This window comes from Ambystoma mexicanum, chromosome 9 (assembly GCF_040938575.1).
Source record: "Ambystoma mexicanum isolate Mex_15411 chromosome 9, UKY_AmexF1_1, whole genome shotgun sequence".
Classification (NCBI taxonomy): Eukaryota; Metazoa; Chordata; class Amphibia; order Caudata; family Ambystomatidae; genus Ambystoma; species Ambystoma mexicanum.
Window position 1 is genome coordinate 307,601,307 of NC_090931.1, and position 14,120 is coordinate 307,615,426.

The 14,120-nt window shown below is 50.3% G+C and overlaps 1 protein-coding gene across 2 annotated transcripts in view; it reads right to left on the reverse strand.

Annotated features, from left to right (window-relative positions):
* Positions 1 to 14,120, reverse strand: part of P2RX1 (purinergic receptor P2X 1) — a 443,061-nt gene that overhangs the window by 207,201 nt on the left and 221,740 nt on the right. The window lies entirely within an intron of this gene.

Consider the following 14,120-nt stretch of genomic DNA (forward strand, 5'->3'; position numbering starts at 1 on the left):
GTTTTCACAACCCCTTGGTGTCCTGTATGGGCCAGCTCCAGGACCCTAGCCCTTAGCGCTTGAGCTATCACTATCTGCCGTCCCCGCAGCAGCACTCCGTCATCTGAAATTGACAGTTCGTCACAGACTTTCCATAGCGACTGCAGGTCCTTCTGGGCCCTGTCTTCCCGCCTGGTGTTGTTCTGCAGGACATCTCTCCACTCCCCGCTGCGAATGGCGGCCTGGATGATCTTGAAAACCTCATCCTTGGATGACTCACTTGCTACAACCTCCCTGGCCAACGCTACCGGCATCGCCCCTTCGACGATGCTGTGGATGAATTCTTGGCACTCCACCACCTCCCCTTGGCCTGTCGTGCGGTCCTTGTTGGGGTGGGGGGACAGGTAATCCGCCGGGTTGTTCGTCCCTGGCCTGTACACTCATTTGACGCCATATTCGATGAGAGCAAGCATCCACCGCTCTATCCGTGGAGGGGGCTTCGAGGACACGCCCGCTAGGATAGGCAGGAGAGGCTTGTGATCTGTTACAACAGTAACCGGCTTTCCGAGGATGTACAACCGAAAATGCCTGCAGCCCCACAAGATCGCAAGCGCCTCCCTCTCAATCTGCGAGTAACGTCTCTTTGTTTCTGTAAAGGCCTTGCTCGCATATGCGATGGGTAGCATTTCACCCCTGGAATCCGCCTGCATGAGAACTGCCCCTAGGCCCACGGGACTGGCATCCACGACGATCTCGGACTCTGCAGTGGGGTCAAAGTACGCCATTGTGTCCTGGTCAGACAGTGCTCTCTCTATTGCCAAGAACGCCTCTTGTTCACACTTGTCCCAGACCCACACAGCGTCATTCTTGGTCAGGGCCTGCAGGGGCTCGGAAAGCGAGGCCAGTCCTTTGATGAATCTGCCACAATAATTCACCATCCCCAGAAAGATGCACACCTCCATGGGCGACTGGGGTGCGGCTGCCTCTCGGATGTCCTTTATCATTTCCGGGTCTGGAGACACCCCACTTGCATGGAAGACAAATCCAAAGAGCCCAATACGGTCCCTGGAGAACTCGCATTTCTCCCGATGCAGGGTGAGGCCTAGGTCACTCAGCCTTTGCAGGGTCGCCTCCAGCCGCTTCATGTGCTCAGCGTGGGATGTAGCAAAGACGAGGATGTCATCACTCATATTAATAACACCCTTGAGTCCTGACAGAGCACCTCTGATGGTGTTTTGGAAGACTTCTGTAGCCGAGGATATGCCAAAACTGAGGCGCTTGAACTGGTACAAACCCTCGTGTGTGGTAAAGGTGGTAATGTACCTCGAGTCTGGGTGCAGTTCAAGCTGATGGTAACCAGCTCTCAGATCCAGCTTAGAAAATATCTTGGCTCCCTGCAGTTCGCCGACAATGTCATCAAGAGTGGGAGTCAAATGGCGTTCACGCTTAATAGCCGCATTTGGAAGCCGCATGTCTACGCAGATGCGTACTGCACCAGGTTGTTTGGGCTTGGGCGCCACAACGATGAGAGAGACCCATGGAGTCGGCCCCTCCACCCTTTCAATGATGTCCATACTGATTAGTGTTTTGAGTTCATCCTCCACTTGGGACCGCAGGTGGAATGGAATCCTACGGTGCTTCAGCGCTGTCGGCCGTATGGTTTCATCAATGTGCAGCCGCACTGGTTCTGCCCTCAGCTTGCCGATCCCCTGAAAGGTGCTAGCAAACCTTTCCAGAAGTGTGTCAATGTCCCCTTGGTAGACCTCCAGTGCAAAGTGCACAAGGTCCAATGCTTCCGAGGCAGCACAACTTCACAGGGAACGTGGGCTGACGTCGGTGACAAAAAACCTCGCTTTTATCACTTTGCCTCCACGGGACACTGGGGCCACAAATACCCCCTTGATGGGCAGGGGAGTGTCACCTCCAAATGTGAAAATTCTGGCTCTTGACTTGTCCAGGGGAGGCGGGCCTGGGATAGCTTCATAATGTTCTGTGGCCAGCACGCACACTGAGGCCCCTGTGTCTATTAGTACCTGAGTGGGGTCCCTTGAATGTCTACAACGCACGTCGGTTGTCTGCGTTTCTTCGTACCCGTAGCCAGATTCGAAATGAAGAAGACCTCTTCATCTTCCTCTTCCTCCTCGGTTATGTTGAGCCTCTGGGCCTCTTGCTCCAGCGCGGCGACACTACGCTGCCTCCTGAAACCACCACCTGACCTGGCTGGCCCTCTCTGCATGGCAACCGGGGCAGTGGCCCGACACATCCTGGCATAGTGTCCCGGTGTGTTGCATCTCCCACAGACTCTCGATTTCGCTGGACAGTCTTCTGAGTGTGGCAAGTCATACCCACAGTACTGGCAAATGGCCGAGCCACCCTGTGATGATGCTGCTTCCTGTCTCTACTGGCTCCAACGGGGTTTCAATTGGATTTGTTTCCCCACAGCAAAGGCCTCCTCGTGTTTGCCTGGGCGTACTGCTGTGTCCATTTTCACCCCTCTACTTTCGGCGAGCTCGTACACCCTTCCATTGTCCAGAATTTGAGCTAGAGTCATGCCCGGCTCCCTCAGAATCTGTCTCCGCAGTTTGCCGTAGCTGCATCCCTATATCAGTTGATGGCGAACCATCACATCTGCATCTGCCCATCTGCACGTGCTTGCCAGCTGTCTTAGGCGTGCGCAAAACTGATCTAACGATTCGTCATCATGCTGCTTCTCCCCGCACATGACAAACCTGTCAAAGTCAAAATTAGATAGAGGGATAAAGTGATCATGGAGAGCAGTTTTGACAGCAGCATAGGTTGCAACTGGCAGGGTGAAGGATTCGTAGATGCGTAGTACTTCTGTGCCTGCCGAATATAGTAGGGTTGCCACTTTCGCATCATCGTCGGTTTCTCCTGTAGCAGTGAAGAACATATCAAGTTTTTTGATCCATAGCAGCCATCATGGGCCCAATTTTGAAGGTGGGCCTGATGTGTCGAATTCTTGCATGGGTTGTAAGGAACCATGCTGCCTTCTCACCACTCTAGCCGCCACAGGAGCTTCTCCGTCGCTTTCCGTCATCTTCACAGGTCGCACAGGCACCACAATCCGTAGTAGAGGCCGCAAACCTGGCTAAACGGCGTTGACATAACTGGATCCTTGGGCTGTGACACAGTGGTGCAGTCTTCTAGCAGCTGATCACCCAGAACCATGATGTCCAGGTTGGCAGTGCAGTCCTCTGGGCTAGAGGGTTGCAGTGTCCAAAAATTGAGGTTTTTGTTGTCCTCAGCACGTAGGCAGCGCACGAGCGCTCTCACGAGCCGCTACTGCCTCACATGCCACAACAAAATGGCCGCCATCACTTGTGTCGAGTTCGTGACACACGCGAAGGAAAAAAAAATGCTCGTAAATGACACGTTTATACATGCCGAACGCTTTTCCTTCCGTATCCCACTTCGTCGCCAATGTGATGGCGGACCCGTGCCTCGGGCTGCCCCGTACTTGCACACGCACTCATGCACTCACAGACACAATGAGCCACACTTCCGTACGTTCCGGGGTCCCGGCGGCAACTGCAGCACGGACCGTCTTTATTTCCAACGCACATGCGTGGCCAGATCGAGGCTCGCGCATGCGTACAATTACATAAAGACGTAACACTCTCCTTCCCATCTCCTCTCCAGCCTCCTCCACTCCCCCTTCCACAATTGCTCTGCCATCTTACTTAGTGGACTCCTGTTGTGATCTTGAACAGGGACATGGTCACTCATGGGCACTCAGACTAGGCTATAAAGGACCCCTTCATTGGTCTGAGCATGTCTAATCTTTCCTAATGTGAAAGCAAATGGTGCAGGCACAACATGCACCGCTACATCCGGACCTACTATTCAAGGCCCCCACCTGGTGCAATCGGTCTCATTATAAGTTTGGCGGTGTGGGAAAACTGGTGGTAATTCCATTACTGCCACTTTTACCAAACCACCAGACCACAAGTTTGCCGGTGGGAGTTGACTGATGTACCTCCAGCAAAGAGCTGGGGGTGAATCGGCCCCCACCAGCAGAAAACAGCCAGCATTACCGCCACCAGTATTACCGGTAATATCAGCAATTCCCCCTATGGAGTCCTAGGGAATGGGGAGTGACTGCTGATGCCGGCACCTGTAATATCCAGGTGATAACGGGATACCAGGCACCTGTAACAGTAGGTCCATTTGACGGTATCCTGCCGGAATTAGCGGCGGGATATACGCAAACATATTAGGCCCAATGTATTTCAATCATCCAACAAAACAAGTCCTGAACTTGCCTGGTGGTTTCTTTTTACTCTGTGGAATTTCAGTGTCTGGTTGAAAGGCTGGCTCCATGGGACCCCTCAGGGTCTCCAGCCCCCACTGTTTGCACACGGTGTAGGAGTCAGTCTTCTCCTTCTGATCTCTCATTGCCTTCCTGTTAACTCTCTCTCAGGGGCGTTGCTCCTTGAGCTTCTCTAGCATATGGTACTTGTTTGCGAGACTGTGCCTGGATATTGAAGTGGCTCCTCGTGACTTGTGCTGTCCCTCACTGAGTGGTGATTGTGCTGCCTTCTTTGGCCAGTATGGTGAAAGGATGGATGTCAAACCACAGGTTGAACTTCCCTTAGGGGCTTTGTGTTCTTCACTGGTTCAGTTTCTCTGTCATCCGGAACTGGTTTCCTGGCACTTCTTCCTATACTATCTCTGTACGGTTTCACTCTTTTTGTCGAGCATTGACTCTTTGGGCATCTAATTCACCTCCCGTCTATCCTGAAGCTGCGGCATTGGTGGTCCTTGGCGTTGTGCGATATTCCTTCAGGAAACCAAATATTGCTCTCTTGGGCACCTTATTTTCCTCCCTTGATATTGTCAGAAATCAATCCACTGTTGCACGTGTCAAGCATATGTAACATTGCTGCATGCGAATGCAGGGATGGACTTCATCTCATTCCCTGATTTCCCCGTTTATCTGGGACTGCAAAGAAAATACAGTCATGCCGTAAGAGCGGCGGACATGGCTTATGCCCAACGCGGTATGCATCTTTGAGGACGCGTGGGGGGTTGCCATGGAGACTTCGGTCTCCCGTGCGTTCGTCATCACGCCCGCAACTATCATCGTTCGGATCAGGTGATACTATAAAGCACCGCCTTGTCCGCTGAGCAGTGCTTCTGAATATGTTTTGTTCGCTCAGTGGCTACCTTGCATATTGCTTTGTTGTTTCTGGTTTGACCTTGCCTGTTATCTCGGAATCGCCTTTGCCTCATCCTCAGAATTTGCCATCCTCGCTAATGAACTGACTCGGACCGTTTGCTTCGGTCATTCTCTGCCTTTCGTCTTGTCTTTGTTTCTGCCTGCCTCCTTTTGACCCGGATTGTTGTATGGACTTCGCATCGTTTCGGATTTGGAACTTTGTTGGTACTCGGCTGGATTTGTGGGCTTCGAACGGGTGCACGGACTAGTGCCGTCGGGAACAGAAATCTTCCTTTTTGGATTTCCAAAGGCGTCTTTGTGCCATTGGGTACAGTGTTTCTCTTCTTCATTTCAACCACAGCAATTCTTCGCTCTGAACTTTCAAGAACCTTCATCTACTTTAAGGACACTGGTAAGAACTGTTTTTTTCTCTGGTTTCCTGCAATTGGCTTTAGGGACCTACAGTTTTCCTGTGATATTGCAGGGATTCAAGTTACTGGTTTGCCGCCCCACGCTTCCTTCTGGGTGAAGTGGGAAAATGGGAAAATACCCTCCCCCAGTCTCATCCAGACCATGGCCCAGGACATCAAGACCCAAGCACCCCCCGCAAGAGGAGTTCACCCAATTCACCTCCTCACCAGATGCCCAGATTCCCTGCGTCCATGGCCCACACACCCGGGGAGCCTGCCCCCTACCACGTCCTGGCCAAGCCGACATCAGCCTCATGGACCAACTCGATTAGACAACAGCCACAAAACACCATCATCATTAGAGATGCCATGATGACATAGCCAACAGACAAGAACACATGTGCCACCATGCACACTGGTTACTCACATACCAACCCACACAAAGAACATACTCACAGACATGCATTGTTGTTATTTTTCACATAGGCCTCCTACAGCACCGCAGAAACGCAAGACGCCGGAAGAGCTCGTGTATACATGCTTGCAGATGCTTCGCTCTACCTGTCCCTGTGAAGACGCCACCCTATGTATTTACTGATGCTTGTGACACTCTGCTGCCCTCACAACCCCATATTATGGATTATGACTTGCCACCCAGAAGCTAGGCCCAAAGTAGGCCGCTATGCAAGAGTCCCGAGGAAGGAGCCTCTCAGACGAAAATCCTCCCAGAACAAAAAAGCAAAGCGCTGACCACGCAGAACGAGCCCCAACGAGAGCCGTCTGGGACACAGGTTGCAACAACGAAGCGACAAGTTGGACATCTACAGCGATGGGAAAGACATGCAGATTAGCCACTAGCCAGACATGTCCATTGTCCACCCCTAACACATAGTCACACATTGTTGCCAGCACCAGGTACATCGTGAGCTGGGAACAGCGATGGTCCCAGGCTTCGGGGCTCGCGAGGGAATCAATCAGAATACGATTGGCTCATCACTGACACCATTTTAGTTAGCCAATCACCAAGTGTCCCCTTGTAACAATCTCGGTGTAGCAACTGTTAGGGACAACCCAAGTGTACCACCTGACCTGTCCTCATCCAATAATCCTTTCTCCTATAGGTAACCATACTAACCCTACCACTCGGGGAGCCAACCCGAAGTGGTGTTAGGTTTTGTGACAATTTTCCCAGGTGATGCAAGTAGCGCGTCATACTACGGTAAAAAGGGCCTGCGAGCCCCACTAACACTGAGAGTCTCACCGGATGCATACGAGCTGAGAACTGTCCCTGCCGTTACTATAATAAACAGCAGTAATTACTTTGCTCTTGTGTGTGCCTCATACTCCTTTTGCGACGCGGGAGGAGTTGGAGCCTCCCCAGCCCCGGAGGTCCATGGGCGGCTCTGCCGGCACCCGGGAAATCACCCCGACAAGTTGGAGGCACTGCTGAGATCTGTTTGAGATCTACCTAACCTAAGGACAACTACCAGGCCTCTTGCAACGAGGCAACCCGGCAGCGCGGCCCTCTCTGCTGTTGCCCACTTTTGAGGACTACAGGACCATTGCGGAACTGCGATAAGACCGGACAGCACAATCCGGACATTGGCCGTCGGGAGCCGACTTGAGAAGTATCCTGCCTGCGGTTGGCAAGTGTCCAGACGTGGTCCAGACGAAGGGAGGTGGCGAGCCACTTTGGAGGGCTGCCCGTGATCGAGCAGCCCCGGCTCACGAGACTTGGTGAGTATGGCACACCCAACCAGCAATTTAATGTTGTGCGGGAAGGGGGGGGAATTGTAAAGAAGGTGGCGGGTGGTTGTAACAGTGTGTGGAAATTGATTTAGACTGATAAGCGGCGATAGAGGTGAGGGGTGTAGCGGGACAGACACGAGGTCCGTACGCTACATTGTCAAGAAGTGGATTGGGTGGGTCTTTGAGCACCCACGTGTGACTGCTAGAGGGCATGGATTGGTCTAGATCGTGGACACCTGTATAAGGGAGGTGTGGCTTTCCTATGAATTGACATTGTAGATCAATGAGTAGATGAGGATCCCTACTAATTGAGTGTTGAAGCTTGTTAGGTAGATGATGTTTTCCTGCAGGATGTAGCTAGATTGTTTCCCGAGTGCGGAAGATAATTGGCTGGTTAAGCTCCCCTAGGGAGGGGGCTTGTCACACGCGAGGCGACACAGCGTGCGCAGTCCGATTATACTAAGTAAAGTGATTGTTGATTACTCCACTCCGGACGTAGTGGGAAGACAGCTGTGGGGTTAACGGGGAATAAAAGTGTCAAAGTATAGCACGCATTAATAAGGTTCTAAAGTCGTACGTACTTGTAATATCTTATAGAGGTTGCTGACGTCACCCATAGGGCTTGTATAGGACCCAACGACCATCTCGCGTTCATCCAGGGGTGGTCGGGGGCAGGATGTACGAAAGGGTAGGGGCAAAGGGGGAGAGGAGGCCACGCACGGAGAACGCCGGCCGTGCTCGACAAAGGGGTTGCACTAGAAGGGGGAGCGGGCTGAGCAGACAGCGGGGATGGGGAGGAGGAGGAACCAAGTACAGGCGGCACAGTAAGATGGGGCAGCCCAGAGGCACACTGCACAGGGCACATAGCCACAGGGGGCTTTGTGCGCCATGGCCAAAGGGGGCCATAGTTGTAGCATCGGGAAGAAAGAACAACAAAGCAAAGTATTGTAAAATTAAGATTGCTTTTCCTTTCAGCAGACAGTCGAAAGTCCCCAGCTTACGGGGCGAGGTAAAAGGTTGACGTTGAGAAGCAAAATTGTAACATGGCCGCGTACTATGGATCAGGGGCGGGAGCAGGGTGGAGATACATGGGGAGCGCTTTAACTACACCACTCCAGCACATCTGCACAACATTGTCACCTCACAAGAAGAAAATGATAAAATACAGTATTGAGTGGACACATGGAACAGACAACAAAATAAGGATACCGTGGCCGCCCAACGGCAGCTTCGACACATCTACCCAACACTACTTGCTGACATACCTACACAATACATACAAAGGGAAAAAGTTAGCAAACCATTTAGAGGTTTTTGATCGCTGGAAGTGTTCCAGGGAGGTAAACCAGGAACCCCGGGAATGTTCGCGGTACAGGGGGAAAAAGAGGAGAAGGGGATAAGGGAGGAAAAAGAGGTAAAAGAAGAAAAGATGAAAGGAGGGGGTGGGGGTACGTCAACCAAGAACCCACCCAGCACTGAAGAAAGTGAGGAGGAGGCAGAAGGATCATTTGCGGTAGCAGAGGCAAAGGTTAAAAAAGAAGGGGCAGAGGACATGCCGATGGCTAAAGTAGTGAAGAAAGAGGCAGGGGGGTTGTATCCAATAACAGAACTTAGAGAAGCCACCCAACAGCAACTAACGGCTGCTGAGGGATACTCCAACCCCGCATAAAGCCCTCCACCATACGCACCCACAGATGATTCTCAAAAGAGGATGGGGGCTACGGGCACAGTAGATTCAACCACAACGCCAGCAGGAACGGGGGGCGAAAGGAGGGCTCTGGGGAATTTTGCAAACATAGGGCCAGATGAGTGGATAGCAGCACAGGTGCTTCTGAGGCTCCGGGGGACGCTAACAGAGGAAGAGGAGGACGCAGTGAGAAAGGTAAACAAGGAAGAGATGGATAACACACCAACAGGGCATGAGGTAAGTAAAGGGAGAGAAGGGCGACTTTCACAAGAAGAGGAAGAGATGTTGGAGAAAAGGTTGGCAGAATTGAGGAACGTACGAAGCGCACTGATTAGGCAGTTTGAGAAGGAAACACGGGCAAGACAGGCAGAAAAGAAGGCACATAAGGAAGAGATGGTGAGAATGAAGGAACAGGCTGAAGAAAGGAAGAAGGAAGAAGAGCGCATGAGGGGAATAGCAGAAAGAGTGGCACGCGCAGAACACAGGGAGATGAGAAGGAAGGAGGAGGAGAGGGAAGAAAATGATAGGGTAATGGGACTGTGGAAAATGAAGATTATATCAGAAAGCGCCCGGAAATATGAAGAAGGGAAGGTTATAGAAAGCATACTAAAGAGGGAAAAGGGACTATGGGGGAGAAAAGAAGACAAGGAAAGGATATTAGCAAAGGTGAGTGCAGAAGTATTGGAAGAACTCCACAGGAAACGAGCGGAAATAGGTGGCGAAGTAGTGGAAAAGAAGAAGGACGAAGGAGGAGATAGGAGAGTGGAACATGGAGCAAAAAAGTACACACGCCAGGACAAGGAGGTGGCAACAACATCAACACAGGAGGCTTTGGTTAAAAGAGGTGAGTACACAGACGTGGACTTAATAGATTTAAGGACAGTGGGGGAGAAATGCACAGAGTGGGGATTGACATTTCCTGATGGGTTTTGCAGCAAGGAAGAGGAAGGTTTGTGCGACAGTGGAAGAGATGGCAATAGGGAGAGTTTAGACAAATTATACATAACACGTACTAACTCTGAGTCACCATGGGCGTACGAGACACGGGGTGAACCAAACACAGGAGAAACAAAGATAAGGGAAGCAAACAGGAAAACACTGTGCCCACAAACACCAACACCTGTACAAAACCACGCCCACTAACACCAACCCCTGCACACACCCCATATGTCGGCAGACTTAGGGACCTCCCAGGACGCAGGCAGGAAGAGCGAGCAAACACACCCATGATGGGACAAGAGGGTAACAGGAGAGGAAGGAAGAACGTAGGAGGTGATAGAATAAACTACTGTAACATTGATAGCATTGAAGAATTAACAGATATGGAGGAAGATGATGAATATACTAACATAACCACACACAGGCTGACACGGGGGGGTGAGGGAGTACAATTTAATGCCACTACTAGATAAGGGAGGAGCCAGACCACAATATGTCCCCTGGAAGCATGCTGATAAGGAAAATATAAAATGCAGACTTCAATCCCTAAGTGGAGGACCTGGGAAGTGGATATATGAGATGGAAAAACAAACTGCAGGGCAAAAATGAGCGGTGGGAGATGTGAAGGGGCTGCTAATTTCCATACTGGGGGATGCCGCTGATGACATCTGGAAAAGGGCGGGATTCCCAGGGGTAACAAAAAGCGACACGTCACATGATGAAGCACCATTCACCAACTGCAGACATGCGCTCTGGTAGGCATTGAGGGTCCAATACCCAGACACATCAGACACCCAGAGCCATAACCTCATGCAAAATGCGTGAAAATGAAGATCCTGTTGATTACATCCAGGAGATTCAGGAGAAGTGGCGCTTAGAAACGCAGGAACCGTGGAACAAAACACTAGCAATTTTCTACCACATACTAATACAAGGGCTCCAGGAGCAAGTACAAAGACAGTTGAAGAAGCTAGTGGGGATGGAAGCAAAAGCAGGGCCAGAAATACAACTGACAATAGTGCACCACTGCAGGATGTGGCAGGAAAAGATGAAACAAAAGAGGAAGATAGAAAGACAGAGGAAGCGAAATTGGTCCAAAAGAAGTTATCTAAATATGCCACGGAAGGAGCACTGATAACAGCGCCCACACCCACGCAGCCCACAGTGGCACAAGACACAACACAACAACAGGTATTACCAATGCAGCAAGCACAGGTAATGACACAACAGATGCCTCCACCCCCACCATACACAGCACACACGGAAGGAGGTTATATGCAAATGGGAAACAGGTACTCAAATAACTACAGAGGGAGTGGCGGACAAATAAGATGGAGAGGCTATGGCCCACTCACACAACAACAAGGGGGAGATTTCCGGGGTAACAATCAACAAGGACAGCAGGGGTACCAAGACAACATGGAGGGACTTCCATGGCAAGCACGGGAACCACCGACATGCTGGATATGTGGGATGGTGGGACACATGCCACGCACATGCAGAATGAGACCAGCACAGGCAGCTTGGGGAGAGCAAGGGCAGCAAGGGCATATGGGGGAACAACAAGTTTACCAACAACAGCAAGAGACACAGCAACCACCATCACTACAACAAGCGCCAATGCCACAGCCCCAGCTACAATTACAAGCGTACACCCAACAACCACAAATGCCACAACAACCACAACAACAGACACTGCAAACACAACAGCAACCACAACTACACATACAAACATACACGCAACCACAGCAGCAGAAAATTACAAAACAACAACAGCAGGTCGAAACAGTACAGCAGCTCACACAAATACAAGACAACGCAATAACATCGACTGACACACCTGTACCACAGACCCAGCTGGCGAACGTGACAATTTTGGGTCACAACCCTTACACGATGAATGGACAGTCACTATACCCACAATAGGACAGCCCACAGATGTCTTTGATGTGTCCCATCCTATCAGTAACACCTAACCCTGTGGAGGAACCACGCATACAGGTGGCGATAGGTGACAAAAAAATGTCCTTCCTAGTAGACACCGGGGCCACTAGGTCATGTATAAGGGAGGGAAAATTTAAACTGTCAGGCAAAGCTATGAACACTCAAGGATTCTCTGGGGCTTGAGGGTTGGTTCCCTTCACTGATAACATCTCCTTATCTGTAGGAGATCACGATATGTCTCTCCCACTGCTGTATTAAAAGCAATCCCCAGTAAACATACTAGGGAGAGACATCATGAGCAGATTGAACATGACCATCTCCTTTACTGAAAAAGGAATAATATGCTCCACACCAGACATCAACATTCTCACAGCACGACAAATACTACAGGCTTATTGCAGCAAAACAGTAGCCAGGGCAGAACCAGTAGATGGAGACATCTTTCAATATGGGGCAGACATGGCAATAGCATAGCTACCAGGAATTGAAGGAAAAATTTGGAGGAGACCAGCAGCTTACCTTTTTAGACCCGAAACACCAGTCAACAAGAAGGAAGGGGCAACAATATCACTGAGCATTGAGAGCATTGTAGCAACACTAGACTACATTGCAGTACATGCCCAGGACAGGGAAGGGAGAGCATGGAGAGCAGTAATAGCACTAGCAGAGGGGTGCCGACTAACACAAGTATCTGATGAGGAGCTCTTCTCTGACAATAATGGTGAGGGGGAGATGGTGTTTTAAATGAGCGTTCACATCTGGGTGACAGTGACATATAAAGAAGTAGCACAAAAGATGGCACTGGCGCTAGAGGCACCAGCCACTACAGTGGTGCCATTTTATGAGGAGGATCTGGCAGCAGAATCAGCATCTCTATGGACCACCAGTCCATATGACGTGGGCTGCAGCAAAAGCATTGGAGGGGTGAAAATAAAATTGAAAAAAGGAGCAAAGTCGCAAAGAGTAAAGCAATACCCACTATCAAAAGAGGCAGATGAGGGGATATATGAAACAATAACAGCACTAATAAACAGAGGTATACTTGTACCATCAGAGTCTCCATGCAACGCTGCTGTGTACCCAGTGCGCAAGGCTAAGGGAGGGTCTTGGCGTTTCATCCAGGATTTTAGACCCCCTCAACTACATTGTAGAAGCAGAATACCCTATAGCGGCTAACCCAGCCACTATACGATGTGGAATACCAGCGGAGGCATCACGATTTACTGTGATTGACCTCAAAAATGTATTTTTCTCAATACCTCTGCACCCTGACTCACAAGACTTGACAAGTTTCACATATCGCAACACAAAATGGAAACACACCAGGCTGCCCCAAGGGTACTGCAAATCACCATCCATCTTTAACAGGGTGATACAAATGGATCTGGGTAACGTGGCAATTGAAAGCACAGTGCTGCAATACGTAGATGACATCATCATCTGCAGCACCACGGAAGAGAAGTGCAGGAAAGACTCTGTCAAAATGCTCACAGTGTTAGCAGAAAAAGGGTACAAGGTAGACAAGGAAAAGCTGCAGTACTGCCAAGAACAAGTGCTCTACATAGGCCAGCTCATTTCACAACATGGAAGGAACATTGCACCACAAAGGGCACAGGCCATAACAAACACACCACAGCCACAGATGGTGAGAGAACTTCAGCAGTTTTTAGGCCTATGCAACTACTGCACGGCATGGGTTTTTGACTACAGCTCATACATAGGGCCACTGATTGAAGCCCTCAGAGAAGCACAGAGGGGGGAGAAGAAGCTGGAATGGACCAGGGAAATGACTGAGGCATTTGAGGAACTAAAACATGCCATATCCACAGCACCAGTACTGGCCACCCCAAATTATGAGGAGCAATTTTTCATCTTTTCACATTGTAGCTCAGCAGTAATGAGGGCAGTACTGAAACAAAAAACTAGCATGGGACACAAACCAGTAGCCTTCTACAGTGGACACCTGGAACCTGTAATGTTAGGTCACTTCCCATGCAAACAGAGTCTGGCCGCCACAGCTTTTGCGGTAGAAAAATCATCCTCAATAACAATGGGCTGCCCAACTACACTGTACGTGGAACATGCCCTTTTTGCAATACTGAACAAACCAAAATCAACCTTGACCACCCAAAGGGCATCAGGGTACGAAGTAATCTTGTCCAGACCAGAGTTAACAATTATGAGGTGCAGCAACGTGAACCCAGCAAGGTTTATAGCAGAGGTAGTAGAAGAT